The sequence below is a fragment of the Grammomys surdaster genome, unplaced genomic scaffold (genome assembly GCF_004785775.1).
Source record: "Grammomys surdaster isolate TR1022 unplaced genomic scaffold, NIH_TR_1.0 67, whole genome shotgun sequence".
Lineage (NCBI taxonomy): Eukaryota > Metazoa > Chordata > Mammalia > Rodentia > Muridae > Grammomys > Grammomys surdaster.
This window is the reverse complement of record NW_021604569.1, coordinates 19,633,765-19,650,180: the sequence shown is the minus strand read 5'-3', so window position 1 is coordinate 19,650,180 and position 16,416 is coordinate 19,633,765. Positions and strand designations below refer to the sequence as shown.

Genomic DNA, 16,416 nt, shown 5'->3' with positions numbered 1-16,416 from the left:
CCCCCCCCCCCCCCCCCCCCCCCCCCCCCCCCCCCCCCCCGGAGATATCACAGCTCCTGAGCTTGAGAGAAACTGACAGAGATGCCAGTGGCTGACCATTGAGACCCAGAGTGCAATGTTCGACATCTCTCATCAAGACTGAGAGCAGCATCCAGGCAGAAAATTTTTCCAAGAAGCAACTTTTATCACTTTATAGCTTTTACAGCTAATGGTAAATATCGATAACCAATGAACAGGCCCATTGTATTAGCTTTAGAAAAGGTGAGTTGTTCAACTGTTTTTATGACTAGGATTATCACTCACTATAAATGGAGGAGGTGAAGAGAAAAGTTCCTCATCCCCTGATGTTGTCACTTAAAGAACAGGACACTCTAGTTAAATGCTGCCCATGCTAGTCTGCTGGGGCCACATTGAAGCCCCACAGACAGAAGGATTAAACAATAGAGGCTTTTTATTTCCTCAGCCCAGGAGACCAACTCACAAGTCTAGACTGAGGTCTGTAGGACTGCTTCCTTCTTTGAAGTTGTCCTTTCCTCACTCCCACGTGAGGAGACCGTCCACCTGCCTGCCTGTATCTTAGAGTCTTCTTAGGAGAACCAAGGTCACATAGGATTAGAACCCACTCTAGTGACTTTGTTTGAACGTGATCTCTTAAAAGACCATGCCAATAAACATAGCCATGTCCTAGAGTCAAGACTATAGCACACAAATGTGAAGAAACATGGTTCAGCCTAACAGTTAGTTACCAAAGATTTCAGAGACCCAAAGCATTCTCAGAACACCAGTCAGGACTAGACCCTAGGCAGCAACAAGTCTCTTCATTCAAGGCTGCTCCTGGAACAATTCCAAAGCCTGAGGCCAGAGCCAGAGAATGTCAAGGTCAAGCTCCCCCAGGAGCCTGCAAGAACAAGGAACCCTCAGGGACAGGGGCATAAAATAAATGCAGGCTACAGAACTTCGTTAACCTTTCCAAGGATGAAAGCCCTCTCTACCTTTGCTTCTGGGACCTCTTTGCTAGGCATGACCCTGGAATCCCTAATTAGGTTCACATTCCTCAAGAAGCCCTGTTATCCACTAAGTGGGAAAGCCCAATTTAGCTTGCTCTAATCCCCATGAGAAACAAGCCAGCAAGGCAGACACAATTAAACCCCAGGGCTGCCTGCCACAGACAGGGCTCCAAGATAGGAGGAAAGATGGTGAAATTACCGGAATTGGGGCTTTCTGTTTCCCTTAAAAGTAAGAGGGCCAGAGAAGATCATGCCTCTGACACAGTATCAGCAAATCCACCCCAGCATTCTCTCGGCTCAGGGATTGGCTGGCCTGAGCCTACCTCAGCTCTTAGAGCCTCCATGTCCTCTCCAACCTCTGTGCTTATGAGTTTTAGGGGAAAGGGCTATTGTAAGGCATCTTGGATCTTCTTATGCTTCAGGTAAACCATATGGGGCTTGTACAAGAATGCAACAGAATTAAAACACCAGAAAACTGGTCTGCATCCTATATGCTCCCCACAACATCAGAAGTCAAATGCGAGTCTATCATTGGAACAACATTCTGAGAATTCTCATAGTGCATGAAAGGTGCCCCATCCCAATACACTCACTGGGCTCAAAGTCTAATAAGGACCCCAGGACAGGACCATTTATCCAGAGACTGGTGTAAGAGCCTGTGTGGCAGATCTGTTCCAAAGTACCAGGTCAGGATGGACGAACAAGGACAAGGCCTGCATGCCTGGCTCTCAGGCACACAGGCAAATGGCTGACTCCCATCCTAGACTCCCAACAACATCAAGCAACTCCAGAGGCCTGCCTATAAACTCTGAGGCAGACACTTACCAGATTCTTTTGCCTCATCTCCTAAACAGAAAAACAAAGATTGCATGATAACGGGTAAAATGCTTGCTAAAGAACCAGAAGAAAAGCTAATAAATCCAGCTGCATCAGAAAAAGAGTAATCCTTTTAAAGCCACTCTCCCCACTTAAAATGCCAAGGATGAAGTTGTATTTGCTTCAAAATAAGTAGACCGATTTCCACAGCAAAAGCCAAGTCTGATACGAACAGCCATATTTTCCCAGAGCCTTCCTCATGTGCCCAGCAATGTGCCACCAGCAATCACAGTTAATAAAACAGTTAATAATACAGAATGCTCGCATTGGTGACACACTGTTTAGCTAGTTAGGACAGATTGTCACCGCCAGGCACAGTGCTCCAGGTTTTTAATCTCAGCTTTTTGGAGGCAAAGGCAAGAACTCTGCCAATTCAAGGCTAGCCTGAACTACTTAGCAATTGCTAGGCTGGCCAGGGCTACATAGTGAGAGCCTGTCTAACAGGAAAGGTAAATATTGACAACTAGCTCTGTGACAAAGAACCCTGCACTGTATTCCTAGTCCCCTCACTTGGGTCTCTTGTGTTTCAGAGATAATGGCATCACACAAGGTCTTTGCAAAGTTAGTCATCCCCCATCAAGAGGTAAGGTCAATGCAGACGGAGACGTGACTCAGCAGTTAAAAGCACTGGGTGCTTTTGCAGAGGACCTGGAGTCAGTTCCCAGCACCCACATAAAGGCTCACAACTACTTTTAACTCCAGTTCCAGGGGATTTGACACCCTCATCTGGCTTCTCTAGGCACTGCACCCACCTAACATATACTACAGGCAAACACATACATTAAGTAAACATAAATAAATCTCTTTTTTAAAGAGGCAGCAGCAATCCCTTCCCCTTGAATCTGATGATTTCCTGGTTTGACTTGTGACCTGTTATGACTAATGAAATAAGGTAGTTTAAAAACCTTCTCCTTCTCCTTCTTCCTCCTCCTCCTCTTCCTCCTCCTCCTGACCTTCCTTCTTCTCATGGGAAAGTAGGAGGGTTAAACTCACTCTGAAGCCCAAGCTAAGCTCAAATTCACAGCAATCCTGCTGCCACAACCTACTAAGTGCTAGGAACATAGTTGTGTGCCAATAAACCCAGAGTAAATATGGTGGAACTTTGGAAGCCCAGACTTAAAGGGCTGCAACTGTTGCTTCTACTGCAAGCATATCCATGGATGCAACTAGCTCCATGCTGAAAGGAAGCTAACACTACTAGGTGAACAGATAGACCTATAAGAGGGCACACTGGGCCATCCAGTCTCTTGTAAACCATTGGAAAGGAACACGAGCATGTCTGGTACCAGCCTCGAGCATCCACCTCGTCCGCCCCACCTCCTTCTGTCCTGTGGCAGACATACTCACATCTCTCTCATTTCTTTCAACAACTATAAATAAAGGGATTTATTAAGTCTACCCTTCCCACTCCAAGATAGAGTGCCAGCAGGACATCTCTGCTTACAGAGAGAGAGGAAAGGGATCTGAATATGCTCCTTCTGGCCTCCCACAAATACAGCTGCCACCTCTCAGCCAGACACAAGTAACACAGCAACAGCTATGTACAAGGGTAGCAGTCAAGAATGGGCTACCCCACCCAATTCCAGGACAAAGTACATTGTATACTTCATAGGAGATTCCCATACGAATGTCCAGACCCCTTAGCCTGTCATTTGATAACACCTCGCCCCCTTTCTCCTCACAAAGAAAAGCTCAAAGGAAGAATGACTGTTTCTGAATGCTTGAGAAGTGAGTGGCATTTGCAGCATCCATGGGGGATTTATGCACTACCCACACTGGCTTCATGCTCCCCAGATTGTCCACCAGGAAAGGACCCTCCCATAAGTAAAGGGCTGAGGCCCAGCCAAGCAGCACTCCACATAAGCTTCTGCCACAGCTATGCAGAATCTGAGATTTCCATTTGAAACCATCATGCAGGCTCATCATGCTGGTCACGTAGCTGATTTACCAGGAGCTGATGATATAGAGAAGGTCCCCAACACCACAGAAGGGACCGGTTCTCACAAATAAGAGGCTTTCCACAGTGGAGGTGGTTCCTTTCAGCCAGCACCTTAAATACAGAGAGCATCCCATCACATCTCCAACTCTTCTTGGGTCAGTGGTCTCAACCCTCTGTCACTCATGAATTCATTCCTTCACATACTAGTCATTCGAAATGGTTAACCAAATACACCTCAGGGCAGGGGGCTCAACTGTTAGAAAGAAACTGTAATGTCTTCCAGAATTCAACTTAAATCAGGATACTAAGGGAAATTTTCTTTCAGGACATGTTTGTACAAAGTGTCGAAGAATAATGTAATATAAAAGAAATAAAAAAGTAATAGTAAGTAATGACACACAACGGTTAAGAGCACACACTGCTCTTAGAGAGGATCTGAGTTTGGTTTCAGCAACCATCTTCCAGTTACTGCCTCTTACACTGGATCCAACACTCTCTTCTGGCCTCTCCTGGCAACTGCACTCCCGTGTGCATACACACAAATAAACATGCACAAGTACACATATAAAAAACAAAATAAATTAACCATACTTTTTGTATCTGACTAGTTAAATCTTTATTCCATATATTCTGAAAAAAGCTGCCACCTCACACCATCTGACACTTACCTACCATCCAACACTAATCATCCACCAGTGTTCTCACAACCCTGTCAAGGCCAACTCTCTAGGCTATCACACCATAAAGAATTACTCACAAGCCACCTCTGTCCCACCTCATCAGTACTCCAGGGCCCAAGATGTCCCCTTTAAAGGAACTCACAAAGGCGTTTGACATGGAGCACAGTGCTGGCCTAGCAGGTGGGGGTTCTGGGTTCAATTCTGGCTCTGCAAAATAAACAATAAACATGCCCTTCACATCTTCCCTCCTGACCCCATTCAAGGCCTTCAAGGTCAGGCCTTGCACAGAGCCTCCAACGGATCCACAAGCTACCCTGGGGCTCTTCAAATGCAAAAGAAGGAAATCTACAGTAAGACTGGAATTGCAGATTTTACCCCACATTCTACACTCCATTCATCCAGCTCTCTCCGCCTTCAGAGAGGCTCAGCAAGTATTTATTGTCCCTAAGATCCGGTAAGCAGGGAGATGCTTAGAGTAAAGGGAGGGCTAAAACCTGAAATCCTCCTGTGTCCTCCCCTGCTTACCCACCCACTGCTTCAGAAAGTCTTGGGGAATTCTTAGATGAGTCAAAAGTCTGGAAATACACAAAAATGAGTTCTGTCAGCTGCCCCTGGGAGGTAGGAAGAAGGAAGCTCTGAGGCTATTTCTGGGTTCAGGGGAACATGGGGGTGGCCACTTCCTGAATCCCTGCCTAAAATTAACAGCTTTACAAAAGTGGTAGAGCCTAGTAAACAGAAGCTTGATCTTGCAAGTTAGAATTCTGAAGACTAGTGTGTGTAGTCATTTCAACCCTGCTGCTAAAAAAGAAGTGTGGCAGGGTATGTGTCTGTATGTGTGTCTGTCTGTCTGTCTGTCTGTCTCTGTGTGAGGGTGGGGTGGTGTCTCTTACAAAATCTTACTCTAGAAGTGGCTAGACCAGAATACAGCAGCAGTGGGACCATAAACTTCTACATGGAATACACCCTATCATAAGGAGGGTCACCCTAGAGACCACCACAAAGTGGCTCTGAGCACATACAGTCATGACTAACAAGCTGGCTGTCCAGAGTCACACATGGCAACAGCACAGGATAGTGTTGGAGGAAAGGGGCTGCCGGGAGGCCAAGTGAAGTGTCTGAAAACCTTATGAGGATAAAGACACACAGAGATACCCAAAGGTCAAGCCTATAGAAATACCACCAAGGTCTCCTGCCCAGGCAGGACAGAGAAGTCCTGTTACGGTAGGAGAAGGTACTCAGAATACCTCTCCCAGCCTAAACTTTGGGCTCTGGAAGATAATACTGGGAAGATAGTAGAAGAAAGACACCTGACTGGACCAGAAATTCTTAAGACTGTCAGAACTTCTCTGATATGTGCTTCCTTGGGGAACACATTGATAGGTTCCACAGTACCTCAAATATGTACAAGTAACATCCCAGTGGGCTCCTGGTTGGATGTTCTTTCCCCCATGTCCAGCCTAAGAGGCAGAGAAGGGGCCCTCATGAGAGGCAAAGAGCAAATATATCAACACAAGTGTACTTCTCATTTGTAAAGAGCATAAGTGGGATCTGGAAAGAGAAGAAGCAAGGCGTGTCATTGGACTAGGGGTTGCCATGAGCTTAGAAGTAAGGAAGACCAGAAACCAGGGAGATACTCCTGGTAGGTGGAGTTCCAAATATGAACAGTAGTCTGGGGTGGGGGGCACAAGAAGCATATGGGGGAGATGAGGGGGGTTGTTGAATGAGATGTTAGCTCACATGGAAATCTTCCAGAAAGAAGACGGGCACTCTTCATAGGAAAGTCAATGTCAGTAGTAAGACACCAGGACAGGTTCGTGTCAGGAGCCACAGCTTCTGAGACCAGAAAGCAGGACAGATGGAAGGCAGAGCTAAATGTGATTACAAGAATTTCCCAAGCTGATAATGAACACGGGTAGCTAGCTGATGAGGCAGGAGGTTATGTTTTCATTATGGAAGCCAGCCAATGTCACCAATCAGCCTTCTGCACCCAGAAGCTGCAAGTCTAGTCAGGCCTGTAGAAAAAAGCCAGATACTGGGGACCACACAGCAGTATCACCAATAAGCAGGGTTAGACTAGAAAACCAGAATGAATGCTGGCTGGCTAGTCCCTGAGAGAGTAGAGAGGTTCATATATACAGTGGGGAAAGGCACAGACACATGCGGACATATGGACACACACTGACACAGACACAAACCCACACACCTCTGAAAGAGGGGGGCAGAGGCTTGCTCTTCAGGAACTTGCCGGAAACCCCAGCCTACTCACAGGAGAAGAATCTAATCCAGGCTGTCACCCTGGCTGCAGAATCAATGGACTAAGATCACAAAAACATTCCTGGAAACAAACTAGGGCCGGGTAGACAGACAAAAACTCAGGATCTAGCCGGGCGGTGGTGGCGCACGCCTTTAATCCCAGCACCTGGGAGGCAGAGGCAGGCGGATTTCTGAGTTCGAGGCCAGCCTGGTCTACAGAGTGAGTTCCAGGACAGCCAGGGCTACACAGAGAAATCCTGTCTCAAAAAAAAAAAAAAAAACCCTCAGGATCCTGAGGATCAGGGAAAAGGGCAGCAGGCGGGGTGGACAGTTACCATAGACAGCCCTAAGATGCCACAGCCCAAGTGCCACTAACCAGGATCTTTGACTCCAGTCTTCAGAAACACCCAGACGGAGTCTTCTAAATGAGAGGAGCAGGCAGTATTCATAAGGAGAACTGAGAAAGCGCACTGCCCTTTCCTGCCTAAATGCAGGCTGACTGATGCTACTGATCTCTAGTGCTCCATGAAAGTGCCTGCTTCCCATGCCTCAGAAAACTCCCTCAGTCGCTGACACCTCAGGTGTCTATAGGAACAAGAGCGAGTTCCAACAGAAGCCACAGCCCTGGGCTAGCAAGGAGGCTCAAGTCCTTTTCACAAGCCCAAAAGGAAGGTGTTCTTGCCTTAATTTGACAGAAGAACTCATTAACATGAGGTAGAAGTAGAAATAGACTCAGGTTGTCGTTTTTTATTTTTATATATATAAAGGTCTAAAATTTTTGAAACTGCTTCAGATAGCAACACAGAGGAATTCCCATTGTACAGTTCTGGTCTCAACACAAAAAGGCAAGGCCAGAAGAAATGAGTAAGACACCGTATCACAAAATTCAGATAGTCAGAAGGCAGAAAAATTGACACCAGGTATCTGCATTTGAGGGACAGGTACTCACCAATAGTTGGTCGTGAGTTCTGTCCTCCTCCTCTAGACCCAAGACCTCCAAGATCCAATGCCCCACCCTGTTCTGAGGGAGCCCAGGCCAAGTGGCTTTTTATTCTTGTCACAAAAATGGAATCTGTTTTGATATCCACTAACAACCTGTCTGGAGGAGGTCAGGTGGTATCTACTGGCCTTCCCAACTTCCCTGGTCAATATCAGGCAGACCCCTCATTAATGTCCTATGACCGAAGTAGATCTCAACCAATAGATATGCATGTTTGAACTGACCAAACTATTAGGATCGTCAGGAGATCTTCTATCTCAGGTTGGCCACTGTCCAGAGTCACAGGGATAAAACACAAAAGCAGGTTTCCCAAGGAATCTCACCAGTTCTAACTCAAGCAAACCACCTGCATGTCCCAACTGACAACTGCCCATCATCTCAGGCCCCATCAAGAACCATAGGAAGATAGCCTCTTACTTTAAAGAGTCTTCAAGGTACGTAGGCCTGACCCAGACCCTGTGAAGAACACAAGGGACCAATGGTCTTCGTGTGCCAGACTTCCAGGTTCCATAGCAAGCAACAGATTACAGCCAAACAGTCAAATGAAAGGGCAAATTGGTCCAGAGTCATGCCAGAGATATACTAGGTCTATTTTATTTTATTTTATTTTATTTTATTTTATTTTATTTTATTTTATTTCTTACAACACAATATGGACTGACTCTTGAAGAATCAAAAGGATAGTTTTTAAAATTCTGGTTAATTTAAAAACAAATGTGGTATCTCAGAGGAGTATTATGAAGACCTGTACCACTTCACAATGCGGACTCACTCTGAGAAACACATGGTGATGCAGGACTGTCACTGGGTAAACACCGTACAGTGTGCTTGCACAACCTGGACCACTACACTATCTATCACCAGATGATGCAAGCTTGTGGACCACCATCAGATGTGCAGCCCAGTGTTGACTAATGCATCATTACAAGGTACACACCTACAATAATTCCCTTTTGGCCTATTGTTGGGGTAAGGAAAGTAATCCTCTACAAACATAGCTTAAACATAGAACCTTGCTGAAGAGCAAACATGTCACCACAAAGTGACATTTACACTGCTAACTATATACAACAATATGGTCCTTCCTGCCAGTCTGGCCACACATTATAGCCGGCTTCAAAGCCCCTGGGTTAGCCGGAGCAGTGACTCACACCTGCAATATTAACACTTAGAAAGTTGATGTAGGGGAACTGGTATAAATTTGAGGCCAGTCCTGGCTACGGAATGAATGTCATTCTCACCTGAGCTAAAAAAGTAACACTGCCACAAAAGAAAACATGAAAGAAAACAGTCTTGGTCTCTCCTCCATAAAGCAATGAAGTCCCTGATCCCATTCAGTGAGGCTCCAGAAGTTTACAATGTCCTTGTTTGGGGCTCAGACTATATGGAGTTTAAAAACACATATTTCTACACGCAAGGTAAGTGCTGGTTGCTTACATAACAGTTTACACTTGGATCACTGACTCCAAGGTGAGCTCAGAGCCCAGGGGAGGTTTCCCTAGTGAGCAGGTCACCCCTATATCCTGAGTCTCAGAAGAATCCTCCCTCTCCGGAACAAAGACCCCAGCTCCCAACTCTTCAATGAGCTTCCACACCAAAGAAAGTCAAAGTTAGCTACTAGAGTTAGCCTCCCTGGAAAGGGACCATATAGGAAAGACAGAAGTGTCCCTTATAGGGCAAAGTTTGAAGACGTTAATGGCTTTTCCACACCAGCGATAATTTGAAGCAAGCAAGATATGAATGGATAAATGAACTATGGTCACCGTGGCAGTAGAGGTACCACTGGTGCTGAAAGGAGTTGAGCTGTTCAACCATGAAAACACAAAGAGAAGATATAAAATGTGAGCTGTGAGAAAAAGAAACAAATCTAAACAGGCTGCCTGCAGTAGGATTCTACTTGTGTGACATTCTGGGAAAGGTAAAACTACAGAGACCATAACAAGAAAAAATGGTGGTCACCAGAGGCTGGGAGAAGAAAGGACACATGAGATGCTGAAAGCAGGGTAAATATTCTATATGATACATATACTGTACTAACCATTTGTCTAAACTCATAGAATGAGAGTCATGGTTTAAGTATTAAATGTCTCCCTTAGGCTCACATGTTGTGTTCGGTTCCTAAGCTGATGGCTGAGTTGGAAAGGTACTGGAAATTTTAGAGCAGTTGTCCTCAACCCATGGGTCTCCACCCCCTTGGGGGTAAATGGACCTTTTCACAAGGGAATGTATATCAGGTATCCAGTATATCAGATATTTACATTACAATCCATAACAGTAACAAAATTACAGTTATGAAATAGCAGCAAAAATAATTTTGTGGTTGAGGGTCACCACAACATGAGGAACTGTATTAAAGGGTCACAGCATTTGGAAGGCTGAGAACCACTACTTTAGAGGATGAAGTCAAACTGGAGGAAGCAGGGTACCGGGGACTTCTGCAGCTTATGCCTGGTTCCTAATTGCTTGTAGGGAAATGGAGTTTCCTATCCAACCACAAGGCGGGCCCACTTTCCCACCATCATGATCTGCCTCACCAAGGTCCAGAGTCAACAGAGCTAAGAACAGTGGGCTGAACCTATAAACTCATGATCAAAATAAATGCTTTCTCCTCTAAGTTGTTTAATGTCAGGTATTTTTGTCACAGTGATGAGAAAAGTAACACAAAGATGAACACCAAGACTGAGTCCAACTGGAATGCACTCTGGATGCTAATGATTATGACAGTGTAGTCCATCAGTTGCAACGGATACTTATGGCAAGAGAGGCTATGCAGAGTCAGAGAGAAATCTCTCCACTTTCTCTTCAATTCTGCTATGGATACACAAACACTAAAGAATAATTTCAGTGACTTCAAAAAACAACTCTATAAGGCAGCTGTCAAACTGACAGCTGAGGCAGATCATTTACCCAGCAGCATGCACACACGTGTATGTATACACATGTGTACACACACACACACACACACACACACACATCAACTCCCCCTCTGAAACTCTCAAACACAAAGATTTTAGCAAATGCAGACAAGAGTTGCCTGGCTGCCAGGCAGTGGTGGCGCACGCCTTTAATCCCAGCACTTGGGAGGCAGAGGCAGGCAGATTTCTGAGTTGGAGGCCAGCCTGGTCTACAGAGTGAGTTCCAGGACAGCCAGAGCTATACAGAGAAACCCTGTCTCGAAAAACAAAAAAAAAAAAAAAGAGTTGCCTGGCAGGCCCAGGCTCCCAAGTGGTCCTCATGGTGGTAGGCTGGAATTCCCCTGAAGTCAATGTTGAACCTGGGCCCAGCTCAGTAGAAATGTTTTTTAAATTGTCCAGCTTAAAATTCAATGATCTCCACTGTTAGGACAAACGGTGGGTGGGGAGGCAAGTGAAAGAGTACTGGGTCACTACTGAACTAACAGAAGGGACAGTCTCTCTGGGAGGCGTCATCAGTTGGTCTGGAAGCTGCCACCTCCAATAACAGCCAAGAACAGAAGCCTTCAGTGTCATATGACAGGTAAACAGCCTGCAGGCTCAGCTCTTCAGTGTAACCTGTGGGTAGCACTGGCTGACGTACATTCTTCCTGAGCATATGCCAAAAGCCTGTGTCAGGTGAGACATTACAGTGTCTCATGTCACTGCCCTGTTGACCTATAATTGCCCACCCCACCTTCAGATACAGAACTTAAGAAATACTAAGCCTCAGCAATTATGTTGTACAAGCCACAGAGTCCCCAAGTGCCCAGGAAACTGATGTACACATGTTCAGCACAAGAGCTCAGCTCACAGGGGGTTAGGGCTTTGGCTTCTGTTTTAATGGAAAAGTTTAGTTGATTTTGGAGTTTCTGCTTTGTTTTTTTTGTTGTTGTTGTTTTTTGTTTTTTTACGATTGAAACTGGCTCACTTTTCCTAGGAAAATATCTAAGACCATATGGAAAAAGCCCATCACTTCTACTCCTTGAGCACAGGGAGTTAGGTATGGACGTTCAATGCTGAAGACTGAGAAAGTACCACCGAGCTCATTCTTTCTCAAATGCTCATAATGCAGTTATCCTACCACATGGGAGAGCACCTGGACCCAGTTTCTATCACAGTAGGGCTTTCTGGGGCTCTGGGACCTGAGGGAGGGTAAGTCTAGACACAAGACAATGAGACTAGACAGGGACATCCATAAAAGATGGCTAAACACAGCAGAGCTAGAACTCCCACTGGCTTCCTTGTGTACATCAGAATATCATCTGGTTTTCACAGAAATGCGCACCTGTGTCAGCCTAGGTCTCCATACACTGCTAAAGGACAACAGGAAGAAGAGACACACGGTCTGCTGCGGTCTCTGTAGAGGACTGGGTATCTCGGATATGTCACAGGGAGAATAGAGCTTGGAGCCCAGTCAGTAAGGGTGAGGATGGGCCATGGGGCTAAGAGCATCATGGAGCCCTGGTACCAGAGACTGGTCCTTCTTGGGTTAAAGCAGATGGTGAATGCCAGGTCCTGATTGCTGCCCAGTGCTGTCCCTGGTGTGTTTCAGCTTGGCTTACTCATGTTCAGTCTCCTTGGGGGACCTCTGATGATCCAGGATCCTAAAGTGTGCCTCAAGGCGTGGGCAGATGTCAAAGAAGCCAATCACCATGGCAGCCACGGACTGCAAAGACAAGATTGGCTCCTGTGCACTTTACAGAGACAGTCCCCAGACCTTCTTTTTATCTGCCTTCCTAAAAACTTCTGTATTTCTCCTTCCTTTTTTCCCTCATGCAAATGAGTCAACCGATGACAGGGGGAAAAGACAAGTCACAAGGCCCAAGCAGCCCAGGAGCTGAAATGAGTCAGTTCAACCCAGGAAGCAGAACAGTGGGACCCCAAACTCTCCAGAGAGTTCACAAAGCCTACACGACTTCCTTAAGGCTTACATAGTGTTATCTCAAGCAGTGTCTAAGAGGAGGCCATTGCTGTATGCAATTTAAGTACATCTATTCCACATATGAGAAAACTGAGGCTGAACCTGGACACATTCAGAACACAGCAGGTGGACTGGCCCGCTATCAGCCCAAAGCCTATACAGGAGATCAAAGGCCAGGTCTCTCCTCCCACCCATCATCTACCCTCTGAGCCTCATGGCCTGGCCTGAGGGACATAGTGTCCAGTAACTCAGAAAGGTAGTAACCTCACCCAGCATACTGGGGCTTCTAAGTCTCACTGTGTTTCAGTCTTGCTACTGTGACTCAATCTTCTTTACAGAACCATCTCTCCATGTCCCCGGCACTAAAGGAGCAACTGCAGGCAGGCCTGGACTGACACCCAAGATGGTGACATTAACAAAACAAATAGAGCAAAGATCACATCAGTCAAATTCATCACCCCCAGCCACAGCCCTCAGGGGACCATGCCAGGCTCTCACCCTCACTGGACCAATGAGGAGGATACATGAGGCAGACAGATGAGATCTGACCCGAGACCCAAGTTTAAACCTTAGCCAAGGTTTTTCAATTCTCCCAAGCTGTATTCAGGGAGGCTGCATAGTAATACACACACAGAGTGTGGTAAAGAGTCAAAACCCAAGTAAGATCCATGACACACAACAAGCAAGGACCCAGAACTCACAGCAGTGATGCGGGAGAAACTACATTCCAGTTCCTGAAAGAAATGCTCTCCAGTGAAGGGGCTCTGCTGGAGCTTTGTATCTTTGGAATGAAAAGGTGCTTTGTTATTGCTGGTAGCATTCTGTCATGCTATTCAAAGCTACATTTAAAAAATAAAAATAAAAAGTGGTAGATGATAGATAGATAGATAGATAGATAGATAGATAGATAGATAAAAGAATGTGGATACATTCCCCCCTCCCAACAGAATCTGATACGAGGAAAACCTTTTTCATCTCTTAGCGAATTGCCAACTGCTACATTTAGCAATGCCTATCAGTTATACCTAAGGCTTTTAGACGATTTTTTGAACCAAGAAATCCTAAGTAGGCAGAAATGGAAAGAATGATGCAGCCTCATTTTTTCAGCTCAGGTCAGGGTGATGAAGTAGGTGACAACACTATGAGGACAAGAGACACACCACTGTGAAAAGAACATGGAAGTCCCTGGATGGGGATGGAAGCTCTCTGTATGTTCTAAAGCTGTCCAGAAAAGCACTTAAAAGGAAAGGTCATTTATCTCTGGGGAAAAAAGGAAAGAAAACTAGGGCTAAGACCATTTATTGTCTGTCTGTATGGGTGACTGTGCTCGGAGTACACAGACAACTGTGAGCACATGCATGTACATATGAACAAAATGAGTGCATGCATGTGTACATATGTATGTTTGTGTGTGTAATAATTATGTATGGTTCTGTGTGGAGGAAATCTTACCTTCCTAGTCCCACGTGGAAAACATGCATGTGACGCCATGAAGTTCACGGTATCCTGACATGCTTCAGTACAACCTACAGTTCAGAGACTGATGACAGCCTGACCCACAATCTCTATAGCATCAGCAGAACCCCATCTCCCTTGTCCCACAGCCAGAGGGAAAGCTCATCAAGACCCCCGACAGTTTGACAGTCGCAAAGGTTTTGAAAGACTCTGGTTTCACTGAAGACCAATCTCAAAGCTAGGAAATCCAGAGCTGTGGACATGGAGAAGGGAAACCACTGTAAGCTACACTCTTGCCATCTACATTTCGAGATCCCCTCACTTTCCTGCTCATCACAGGCGAGGAATCCTGTCCACAGCAATCAGGGAACCACCCCACCCTCAGAGCACTCTGGGAGCACACACAGTAGGCCTAATGATCCCTACTCCAGGTTTCCCAGGTTTTCTCCAATCACAGTAAACAACTAACTACTTTCCAAGGGAACCAGCGCACAGTCTTCTAGGCTGAACATGTACCCTGACTCTGCTTCTCGCCTCTGTCCCAAGAATGGATGCCAACACTCGGAGAAAGTAGGGATCACTCATCGATGGAAAGGAGCTGGTGGCACAGCCAGGAAAGGATTGAGGTCTTATCTGAAATCAAATTCTTCAGAATTATCTTCTATAATTAAAAACATGGATTTCAAAGCTTTGTCGGTTTATTCTTGAGATGAAAGTTACATTCCGAACTCTGTGGCATCTAGCAGCCTCTGCTTGCAGGGCCCCTTGTCTGAGGCTTCAGCCCAGAGGGCCCCCCTCACTCTGCGTATCAGTCAGTAAAGGCCAGCTCAAAGAAATCTCATGGGAACCGCAGAATGCTTACCTGGGCTTCACATTTCTTGTGGCAGGAATACTTGCAGGCTGGAAGAAAGAGAAAAAAAAATGTCTGTTAGTCAAGCAACCTCAGGTGACATTTGCCAGGTCTCCATCCTTGAGAAAGGAAGGCTCCAGCAGCTCTCTCCCTGACAAGAAGTGGCTATGCACCCACTGAGAAGGCAAACTGAGACAAAAGTGACACCTAAGAACCAAGGTATAGCTGTGTGGTTGCACATGTGCTCAGAATGTATCAGGACTTGTATGATTCAATTCCCAGAACAGGGAGGGGAAAAAAGGAGGAGGAGGAGGAGGAGGAGGAGGAGGAGGAGGAGGAGGAGGAGGAGGAGATGATGAGAAGAAACAAAGCCCCAGACATTTGATCAGAGCCCTCCTAGGAGGGGGAAAGTCAAGAGTTCATTTGGTCTCTGCAGGTTTCCACTTCCGGGAGACCCAAGCAGACACTGTCAGAATAAATTCATGTCTAAATTCCTACAGAAGAGTCCTTCAACAGAAGCCATTATGTGAGCAGAGCCGGTCCTGTGTCATGGGAGGCCCCAACAATGCAGACGGGGTGCTGGAACCAATGTGGATTTCACAGGCCCTCCCCTCAGGCCCGGAGGCAGGCTGCAGCTGGCCTCAAGGAATAAAGGGCCAGCAGTAGCAGCGTGGCACAGTGTAGTGACAAGGACATACATGCCAGAGAGGGCAGCATAAGGACATTTAGAAATGAAGCAACTGCACATGTCAGGCCATCACAAGAACCCTTGGGAGCACCACTGAGGCTTCAATGTCTGCCGCAAGGCACCTGCCTGAGACTTCCTGTCTGGGCTCTGCCCCTCCAACAGGGCTCTCCAAGGCAAATTCTAAGACCTCTCTGGACCTCTGTTCCCCCTCACAGAACTATCAATGTCAAATGGAATCCTTCATGGGTCCCTGCTTTCAAACTACAAAGTGATGGCCTGGGCCTAAGTGTGCAGAGCCCAGACAACAAGGCCTCAGGGGTCAGAGACAGGGGACCAAATCTCAGCTTGGTGCTGTGAGCACAACTGTCAGGCCACTCTACCTTCTGGACAATACTTAACCAAAAAGGCTCACAGAAGTTTAAGCAAGACCGAAACATAAATTTGCCCAGGGTCTAAGAGTTTGTGAACCCCAGGAGTTAACAACCTATTTGGGTTTTTATCCGTGAGTGATCTTGTTTTCAATTACCTGGTCAAGCTTTTGAGATTTGCTAGAATACATATCACAAATACTTATTCTTCATCTTCTAATCAGCACAACACATAAGGGTAACCAGGGATTTCAAAATCAAGAAAGATATTCACTAGATAAGAACAGAGCTTCCAGAAGAGTTCAAACAAAACCCAGACAAGGAGCTGAAGAAATGGTTCAGTAGTTAAGAGCACTAGCTGATCTTCGAAAGGACCAGGGTTCAAAGCCCAGCACCCACATGGCAGCTCACAACTGTCTGTAACT

At 46.1% G+C, this 16,416-nt stretch overlaps 1 protein-coding gene across 3 annotated transcripts in view; it reads right to left on the bottom strand.

Moving 5' to 3' along the window:
* Positions 1–16,416, bottom strand: part of Tns3 (tensin 3) — a 232,968-nt gene that overhangs the window by 153,908 nt on the left and 62,644 nt on the right. For all 3 annotated transcript variants that reach the window (XM_028777165.1, XM_028777157.1, XM_028777161.1), the window contains one exon: positions 14,948–14,985. The gene's annotated coding sequence lies outside the window, so the exon portion shown is untranslated. The remainder of the gene's footprint in view (positions 1–14,947; positions 14,986–16,416) is intronic.